The 10,250-nt window shown below is 41.8% G+C and overlaps 1 non-coding gene and 1 pseudogene across 1 annotated transcript; one reads left to right on the forward strand and one right to left on the reverse strand.

Moving 5' to 3' along the window:
* Nucleotides 1-352: 352 nt before the first annotated feature.
* LOC140286515 (U2 spliceosomal RNA) lies at nucleotides 353-543 on the reverse strand. Its single transcript, XR_011911307.1, has one exon. It is a non-coding gene; the product is annotated as a U2 spliceosomal RNA (small nuclear RNA).
* Nucleotides 544-5,526: 4,983 nt separating this feature from the next.
* Nucleotides 5,527-5,703, forward strand: LOC140286510 (U2 spliceosomal RNA; annotated as a pseudogene).
* The last annotated feature ends 4,547 nt before the right edge of the window (nucleotides 5,704-10,250 follow it).

A 10,250-nucleotide genomic window follows, 5' to 3' on the forward strand; every position in this document is an offset into this window, starting at 1 on the left:
CCTTGCTTCACCTGCTTTTCACCAAATATAGTCGGACATTCACACCTTCTTGCAGCCGAACACTTCCGCTCCACCTTTTAGTTTTCTATGGGGCATTCACACCTTTTTTTTCACCGCATTTTATAAAAACACCACAGGAACACCGTATTGAGGTTTTGTTCTGACCGCTCATTCGGTGTCGCGTTTCTTTCAAGCAATTCGCCTGGTTAGCCCGCACTCGGCTCGCTCCCAGAGCCGTGTTAAAGTCTACTTCGCATTCACTCTCTTTTCTCAGCAGACTAAAAGAAAGTTTCATCTTGGGCTCCCTGAAACCTCCATCCTGCACCGCTGTTTGCTTTTTCACAAGAGCAGAGGAGAGCGCACCGTTCCCAGGGGCACTACAGTACCGGGTCGATGCTTGGAGTGAACGGAGCAAGCTCCTTTTTCAACTCCTATTGATACAAATCCATTTAATATGTAGTCCTCGCATAGAGGACACATCAGACATTAAACTGATAAGAACAGATACTACACTTGATCTTAGCCAAAAGGCCGAGAAGCGATAACTGTCCACTGGTTCACGTCCGAGGGCCCTTCCTGGCACAATGCGCACTTGTAGCGGTGTTCTTTTTATGGCCATAGTGTCACTTTGCACCTCGGCCCACCCGCTGCACTGAGCACTCTTCAGCCCTTTTAAATGGTATAACTTTACACTACCGCACGCTCCAGCGAGCACCATTCAAGCAACAACTTTGCACTCCAGCTTCGAACATTGGCACAGTCGCAACAAGTAAGGCGACTCTACTCAGAGAAGTCACTCTGCACAGTAACAAGATTTCTTTTGCACAGACAGAAAGGGCTTCATCCGCAAAGGTAAAGCCTGCCAAAAATAGAAACAACTCATTAGTGCTGCTCAACGTTGTACTTTGCAGTAAAAGAAAGAGCAAATCTAAAGATTCAGGAATCCGAGAATAAGCTTACTTCCATGAGTTCTTCACGATTTCGGATTTTGCTATAAAATGAATTCCTTCACTCAAACTAAATTAAAACTGCTAAACCGCTAATCTGTTACATGCAAGGCAGATGTCAAATTCACCGAAATAGGATCTAAGGGTATTTGGCCAATCGAGCTGTAGCAGCTTCGGTAAAAGAGTATAAGTTGAAGAGTTTGTGAATAAAGGTGTGCACACACATAGTGAGTTGTAGGAAAATAGGCAGGGAGCAATGCCGGCTGGGGTATAGGTTCTTGTATGTTGTCTGACTGTTTGATTTGAATGTGTTGTGTAAGTGTCCTGTTGAATGTTACATGTTTGGGCTTTGACACGCTTCACTGTGGTTGTTAACTGTGTGGTGTGTCCTGAAATGTTATATGTTTGGGCTGTGTGACATGCTTAATGCTTTTCAGTAGCAACCCACTTATTCATATATAGCAACTGACAACATAAGAAGTCCGGACATACTTTGATAGTAGTTGTAGAAGTATCCTTATTGATAATAGATAAACTAATTCATAGTGATAGAACAGTAGATGAACAGGTGCCTGCACATGTCTCATGAAAATAAAATGGGTGTATGATTGCTGACGGCAGAGCAATACTGCCAAACTTATGAGTTCTTGTGGCAAACTTGATTCAGTGTCTTGACGTGTATACGCTGTTTCGCTGACTTGTCACAAGAAACAAAGTGTGTTTGATAAGATCCGACCATTTTATTACGGGAGGATCAGTATATATGGATTCTGATGTGACTGATAAACTCATTCGTATCTTAAGCATAATCTAATACGTGAGACAACGCCCTGGCACACAATCAAAAAAAAAAAAAGAGAGAGCGGTTTTGTGTCCCCACAGTCCATAATGTAGAAAAGAGAGAAAAAAGCCTTTCTGATTTGTTGTGTGTGCTCACAGTGCAGAGTGTAGAGAAAAGAGAGAAAAGAAAGCCGTTTTGGTGTCACGGGTGTTGTGACTTACACACACACATTTCTGAATTGAGAAAGGAAATTATTTTAGAGGAAGCACTAGAGTTTAGATCCCACATTTGTTGATAGGCATTCATTTAATTTTTCTCTTAATCAGTTTTAAAGTGAATACTAACTGAGAAATGAAAAAGGTGAAGAGTTTAGAAGCTTGGTTCAAGAGCAAAACTTGGTTTATGATCAGCTGAGTCTCTAAACAGAACAGCAAAGGGCTTCATCGAACATTTAAAAAAGATTCAGATTGTTAGAATATCCAGAATTTATAGGAATGGTGGTGATTACTCTTATTTTCTACAATGGAAATAACTGCACCATGTCTGTTTTATGAATTTAAGGGGCTAAAAAGTTTTGTTCTCGTTTTTCTATGATTAACCGAATGTATGTGAGAGTCCAAACAGACAGAAGGGTTACGGCCGAGCGCTGGACCTTCCAAAAAAGATGAGACAGGCTGGACCCGTGCCATACTAGTTAAGGCCTGCCTGTGGATTACAGGTTCTTTAAACTCTCACACACACAAACTCACACACGTTCGCACACATACACCCATACACACACACATTCTTGAACTTGCTGCAAGATTAAACCTTTGCATTAACTGACTCCAGCAACTCTGAGTCTCATTGAGAGACTTTTCTCAACAATTGGGTCCTCAAACCAGATCTCAACGTTTTTTCCGCTGTCCAGGGTCGGAGCTGAAACCGTGCACGGGGGAGTCCAGTACTCCTAATGAAAGACCCCCTGCTGAATTGCGGTAATTAGGGGCCAGTGTCCACTGAAAGGGGAAAAAGGGACGAGATCGTACTTTTGAATCAATGGCCAGAAGCCATTGGCAGTGCAGGCATCAACAATAATGGTGTTATTTCACCCATTAACACTTAAGGTACCTCATGCAGTGGCTGTGATATGGTTACTTAACAAAATATCTTTACCAGACATCTCTCCTACATAACAGTTCTTCTTTCACAGCCACACCTTGTTGTCGAGAGATGTGCTACACTTAATCCATCCACACTGCTACCTACCCCACAGATGGAAAGCCTCATGATTGCATGTCAGAAATAACCATCAGTGTTTTACCCAGGCCAGACTTAACTGATATACATTATGAAAATGCAGAAATAACTATATTTATTCAACAGATCAAAGAAAAAAACCCTGATGGCACAAATGCTACAGGATTTGCAGTAGTAACAGAAACTGAAGTTTTCTTAAAACAACCACTACCAAAAAATTACTCTGTTCAAGCAGTCGAATTGGTAGCTTTAACTGAAGCTTGTAAATTAAATAACAAAAAGGTTGTTAACGTTTACACTGACAGTCAGTATGCCTTCTCAACTGTACATGTGTTAACACAGCATTGGAAAAACAGGTATGTTGACATCCACAGCTAAATGTATAAACTACAAATATTTTAGCATTATTAGATGTTATTCAATTGCCATCTACAATAGACTCGTATGAATGACCGGAAGGAAAACCATACTGCCAAAGAATTTGTTTAAATATGCTGCAGTATTGAGCCACGGACCATGTCATGTCTCAACAGGAGGGATGGAAGCAATAATGAACCAGGTTTTTACAGCATATGGTTTTACTAATTATTAAAAACATTTTTTTAGAATAAATAAATGAATAGTTTTGTCTAGCAGGTCAAATATGTGCAAAATACATTCCACAGGGCAATCTAAGACCAAAACGAAGATAATTCCCTAAGCCAGTGTATCTTTTTCAACATATTTGTTTGGATTTCATTATTTCATTATTTTGTAGATTTCATTGAACTAAATTAATGTTAAGGGAAACGATTCTGCTCAGTGACAACAGAGGTTTTTACCAAATGGTCTGAAATATTTCCATGTGCACAAGCAGATGCACTCTCAGTAGCAAAATCACGCGTAAAATAACTCATTTCTAGATTTGAAATTCCTGAAAAGATCTTCAGTGATAATTTGACACACTTTGTAAACAATGTCATCTCACTGATGGCAAAGAACTTAAAATAGACCTTAGAAACCACTGTGATATAGAAGGTTTCGCTAACACATTGGAATTGTTTTACTATTTACATATGCATGTGCAGTGAAGAATTGCTTGCTGCTGATAAATGCAAAGAAGAACAGCTTACACATAAATGCTCACATATAGGCTGCTGAATGCAATGAAGACCTGCTTATCCAGTAAAGTTCAATGTCAATGTGTAATATTCAATTAGGATTTGCAAAACAGTGAAGTTAAACAATGAATGGGTCCATAGTCGGTATGAGAAGACTACAGGAATATTTACCTGGGTGTACGTTCAAACAGAGATGAGAAAATTGCGATAAATTATTGTTTGTTTGTTTGTTAGTATGTATATGAATGTTATGTGTATAAACTGTGTTGAGTTGTAGTTACTCAGTAGTGTCTCAGTGAAACAACCGACGGGGGAAGCCTTGCGGTGACAACAAAAGCAGTGTTTTACTGATCAGTCAAGTTGCTCCAGTGTACTCCATACAAACTGGTTGGCTACTGAAGGGATAGAAAATGGGGAATACTTGTTTTAAAGCAAACAAGGAATTAGATGGGAAAAATACATGTTTTAACGGGACCCAGACAATATTAAATACTCAGACAGATGGGAGAAGAAGTGTAGTTTTGTAGGAAATCACAAAATTATTACATAAAATGAGTGAAATCAATTGAAGAATGCCTTTCTGAAGAGCTGTTTACCACAGATGAGCAGCTTTGCGACCAAGCACATTGTAGATCGCTTTACTGCCAAAATGATCTAGTTTAATGGATTGGTTTAGACATTTATAACAGCATTTTAAGAACAAAGAGAGAAACAAAAAGGGACAACGCTTCATGGTGGAAGGTGATGTATAAATAACTGTGTATATGATGAAGGAGAGACCATTTGAGCAGCACAGCCATTTCGCAGCACAGGGACAGCAGTCCAAGTTAAAGGATCTCCCATGTGGTATCACCTGTCACACTGTGTCAAGGCATCAAAAGAAGAAAAAATCACCAAACTCAAGGACAAAGAGACGAAGACTCCGGTGAACGAAGAGAGAGGACTTACAAACCAGAAATACAAAAGGATGCTCGATATCAAGATCCAGAAGAAGAGGCTAACAATGCCACGAACACTTACGATGCTGGGAATGATGCCAGCAATGAACAGAGAAGAAGATTCAGTGTCATCAATCTGCAACACGTGCCTCTAATGAGGGGTTGAATATAGAATCCTCAACGATTACAACGTCTCTGGGAACTGTGACAACAACAAGGTTTAAACCATTTTGATATATATTGTAACCTATTGGCTAAGGAATAGTGCTGAAAATGAGGTAAATCTAATCCACCACTGTCCTTGGTCTTCTGTAGGGTTTTTAAACTAATACGTGGTGGTTTGTTTTTCCACAGAAATTTGGAGATGCATGAATCTAGTGACTTAAACCAAGTAGCAGATGGTTTTATGGGGATCATTGAGAACAAATAGTTAACTTTTGGTAGTATCATCATTTTAATGGTTGTAACTCTCCCCATAAGTGATATAGGTAAGGACTTCCAACGAGAGAGATCGTCCTCTACTCTCTTTACTAATTGCACATAATCCATCTGTACTTATCAGTTTAATATGTGATATGTCTATGCAAGGACTACATATTAAATGGATTTTTATCAATAGGAGTTGAAAAAGGAGCTTGCTCCGTTCACTCCAAGCATCGACCCGGTACTGCAGTGCCGCTGGGAACGGTGCGCTCTCCTCTGCTCTTGTGAAAAAGCTAACAGCGGTGCAGGATGGAAGTTTCTTTTAGTCTGCTGAGAAAAGAGAGTGAATGCGAAGTAGACTTTAACACGGCTCTGGGAGCGAGCCGAGTGCGGGCTAACCAGGAGAAATGCTTGAAAGAAACGCGACACCGAATGAGCGGTCAGAACAAAGCCTCAATACGGTGTTCCTGTGGTGTTTTTATAAAATGCGGTGAAAATAAAGGTGTGAATGCCCCATAGAAAACTAAAAGGTGGAGCGGAAGTGTTCGGCTGCAAGAAGGTGTGAATGTCCGACTATATTTGGTGAAAAGCAGGTGAAGCAAGGTCTGAATGCCCAACCTTACATCATCAAAAGCGAGATCAGAGGTTTTTGGCTGCAAGAAGGCCATAGTTTGCCAAAAGCGGGTAAGGTGCGAATGACCGACTAAATATCAACAAAAGTGGGGGCGGAGGTCTTCGGATGCAAGTGGGTGTGAATATCCCACCATACAAGTATGGTGGAGAGGAAGCTGTGAATGGCCGACCATAGTTTGCAAAAAGCGGGTGAGAAAAGGTGCGAATGTCCAACCATACATGATCGAAACAGGGTGTTTGGCTGCGACAAGGTGTGAATGTCCACCCATAATTAATGAAAAGCGGGCAACAAGTAGGTTCGAATGCCATACCATACATCATCAAAAGCAGGAGTGGATGTGTTCGGCTACAAGAAGGTTTGAATGTCCGAGCATACACCATCAAAAGAGGGAGCGGAGGTGTTCCGCTGTAAGACGGTGTGAATGTCCGACCATAGTTGGTAAAAAGTGGGTATGAAAAGGTGTGAATGCCCAAATTCGGCTGCAAAAAACTGTTCGGCTGCAAAAAGGTGTGAATGTTCGACTAAAGTTTGTAAAAAGCGGGTAAGACAAGGTGCGAATGCCTGACAATGTATGATCAAAAGCGGGAGCGGAGGTGTTCAGCTGCAAGAAGGTCTAAATGTCCATAATTAATTGCTAGAAAACATGAAAGAAAATTTTCGAAAATCAATCCGCACATGATCATAAGTGGGAGAGGAGGTGTTCAGCTGCAAGAAGGTGTGAATATCCTACCATAATTGCTGAAAAATGTGTTAGAAACGGTAAGAATCCCGGACCATACCTCATCAAAAGCTAGAGAGGTGGTGTTCGGCTACAAGTAGGTGTGAATGTCTGACTAAAGTTCAAATATATTAACAAAAGCGGGAGGAGAGGTCTTCGGATGAGTGGTTGAGAATTTCCAACCATAATCTATAAAATGCGGTGAAAAAAAAGGTGTGATAGAAACCTAAAAGGTGGAGCGGAAGTGTTCGGCTGCAAGAAGGTGTGAATGTCCATCTATAGTTGGTGAAAAGCAGGAAAAGCAAGGTCTGAATGCCCAATCTTACATCATCAAAAGCGAGATCAGAGGTGTTTGGCGGCAAGAAAACAGGTAAGGTGTGAATGACCGACTAAATATCAACAAAAGTGGGGGCGGAGATCTTCGGATGCAAGTGGGTGTGAATATCCCACCATACAAGTATGGTGGAGAGGAAGCTGTGAATGGCCGACCATAGTTTGCAAAAAGCGGGTGAGAAAAGGTGCGAATGTCCAACCATACATGATCAAAAGAGGGAGCGGAGGTGTTTGGCTGTGACAAGGTGTGAATGTCCACCCATAATTAATGAAAAGCGGGCAACAAGTAGGTTCGAATGCCCAACCATACATCAACAAAAGCAGGAGTGGATGTGTTTGGATACAAGAAGGTTTGAATGTCCGAGCATAGTTTGTAAAAAGCGGGTAAGAAAAGGTGCGAATGCCCGACAAAGTATGATCAAAAGAGGGAGTGGAGGTTTTCGGCTACAAGGTTTGAATGTACGACCATAGTTTGTAAAAAGCGGGTAAGTAAAGGTGCAAATGCCCGAACATACACCATCAAAAGAGGGAGCGGAGGTGTTTCACTGCAAGAAGGTGTGAATGTCCGAGCATAGTTTGTAAAAAGTGGGTAAGAAAAGGTTCGAATGCCAGAACATACACCATCAAAAGAGGGAGCGGAGGTGTTCCGCTGTAAGAAGGTGTGAATGTCCGACCATAGTTGGTAAAAAGCGGGTAAGAAAAGGCTAAAATACCCAACTCTACACAATCAATAGCGGGAGCGGAGTTGTTCGGCTAAAAGAAGGTATGAAAGTCCGACCATGGTTTGTAAAAAGCGGGTAAGAAAAGGTTCGATTGCCAAAATATACACCATCAAAAGCGGAAGCCGAGGTGTTCGGCTGCAAGTAGGTGTGAATGTCAGATCATAATTTGTAAAAAGCTGATGAGAAAGGTGTGAATGACCAACAATAATTGCTGAAAAATGTGTTAGAAAAGGTAAGAATGCCGGACCATTCATCATCAAAAAAGGGAGAAGAGGTGTTCGGCTGCAAGAAGCTGTGAATGTCCAGCCATAATAACTCAAAAACGGGTAAGAAAAGGTAGTATTGCCAGACCATAAATGATCAAAACAGGGAGCGGAGGTGTTCCGCTGTAAGAAGGTGTGAATGTCCCACCATAATTGGTAAAAAGCGGGTAAGAAAAGGTTAAAATACCCGACTGTACACAATCAATAGCGGGAGCGGAGTTGTTTGGCTACTAAAAGGTGTGAAAGTCCGACCATGGTTTGTAAAAAGCGGGTAAGAAAAGTTGCGAATGCCGGACAATGTATGATCAAAAGAGGGAACGGAGGTTTTCGGCTGCAAGAAGGTCTAAATGTCCAACCATAATTTGTAAAAACCGGGGAAGAAAAGGCTCGGAAGCCCGACTATACACCATCAAAAGCGGGAGCGGAGGTGTTCAGCTGCAAGAAGGTCTGAATGTCCATCAATAATTGCTAGAAAACATGAAAAAAAATGTTCGAATATCCAACCGCACATGATCATAAGTGGGAGAGGAGGTGTTCAGCTGCAAGAAGGTGTGAATGTCCACCCATAATTCCTCAAAAATGGGTAAAAAAAAAGGTGCGAATGCCCAACCATACATCATCAAAAGCAGGACTGGATGTGTTCGGCTACAAGAAGGTTTGAATGTCCGAGCATAGTTTGTAAAAAGCGGGTAAGAAAAGGTTCGAATGCCCGAACCTACACCATCAAAAGAGGGAGCGGAGGTGTTCCGCCATAAGAAGGTGTGAATGTCCGACCGTAGTTGGTAAAAAGCGGGTAAGAAAAGGTTAAAATACCCGACTGTACACAATCAATAGCGGGAAGGGATGTGTTCGGCTACAAGAAAGTGTGAAAGTCCAACCATGTTTTGTAAAAAGTGGTTAAGAAAAGGTGCGAATGCCCGACAATGTATGATCAAAAGAGGGAGCGGAGGTGTTCGGCTGCAAGGTCTGAATTTCCAACAATAATTTGTAAACACCGTTGAAGAAAAGCCTCGAAAGCCCGACTATACACCATCAAAAGCGGGAGCAGAGGTGTTCAGCTGCAAGAAGGTCTGAATGTCCACCAATAATTACTGAAAAATGGGTAAGAAAAGGTGTGAATGCCCAACTATACATCATAAAAAGCAGAAGTGGATGTGTTCGGCCACAAGAAGGTTTGAATGTCCGACCATAGTTTGTAAAAGGCGGGTAAGAAAAGGTTTGAATGCCCGAACATACACAATCAAAAGAGGGAGCGGAGGTGTTTCGCTGCAAGAAGGTGTGAATGTCCGAGCATAGTTTGTAAAAAGTCGGTAAGAAAAGGTTCGAATGCCAGAACATACACCATCAAAAGAGGGAGCGGAGGTGTTCCGCTGTAAGAAGGTGTGAATGTCCGACCATAGTTGGTAAAAAGCGGGTAAGAAAAGGTTAAAATACCCGACTCTACACAATCAATAGCGGGAGCGGAGTTATTCGGCTAAAAGAAGGTGTGAAAGTCCAACCATGGTTTGTAAAAAGCGGGTAAGAAAAGGTTCGATTGCCAAAATATACACCATCAAAAGCGGAAGCCGAGGTGTTCGGCTGCAAGTAGGTGTGAATGTCCGACCATAGTTTGTAAAAAGCGGGTAAGAAAAGGTTGAAATGCCCGAACATACACCATCAAAAGAGGCAGCGGAGGTGTTCCGCCATAAGAAGGTGTGAATGTCCGACCGTAGTTGGTAAAAAGTGGGTAAGAAAAGGTTAAAAAACCCGACTGTACACAATCAATAGCGGGAGCGGAGTTGTTCGGCTACAAGAAGGTGTGAAAGTCCGACCATGGTTTGTAAAACGCGGGTAAGACAAGGTGCGAATGCCCCACAATGTATGATCAAAAGAGGGAGCGGAGATTTTAGGCTGCAAGGTCTGAATTTCCAACCATAATTTGTAAACACCGTTGAAGAAAAGCCTCCAAAGCCCGACTATACACCATCAAAAGCGGGAGCGGAGGTATTCAGCTGCAAGAAGGTCTGAATGTCCACCAATAATTACTGAAAAATGGGTAAGAAAAGGTATGAATGCCCATTTATACATCATCAAAAGCAGAAGTGGATGTGTTCGGCCACAAGAAGGTTTGAATGTCCGACCATAGTTTGTAAAAGGCGGGTAAGAAAAGGTT

This window comes from Leuresthes tenuis, unplaced genomic scaffold (genome assembly GCF_036924035.1).
Source record: "Leuresthes tenuis unplaced genomic scaffold, fLeuTen1.0.hap1 SCAF_97, whole genome shotgun sequence".
In the NCBI taxonomy this organism is placed as follows: domain Eukaryota; kingdom Metazoa; phylum Chordata; class Actinopteri; order Atheriniformes; family Atherinopsidae; genus Leuresthes; species Leuresthes tenuis.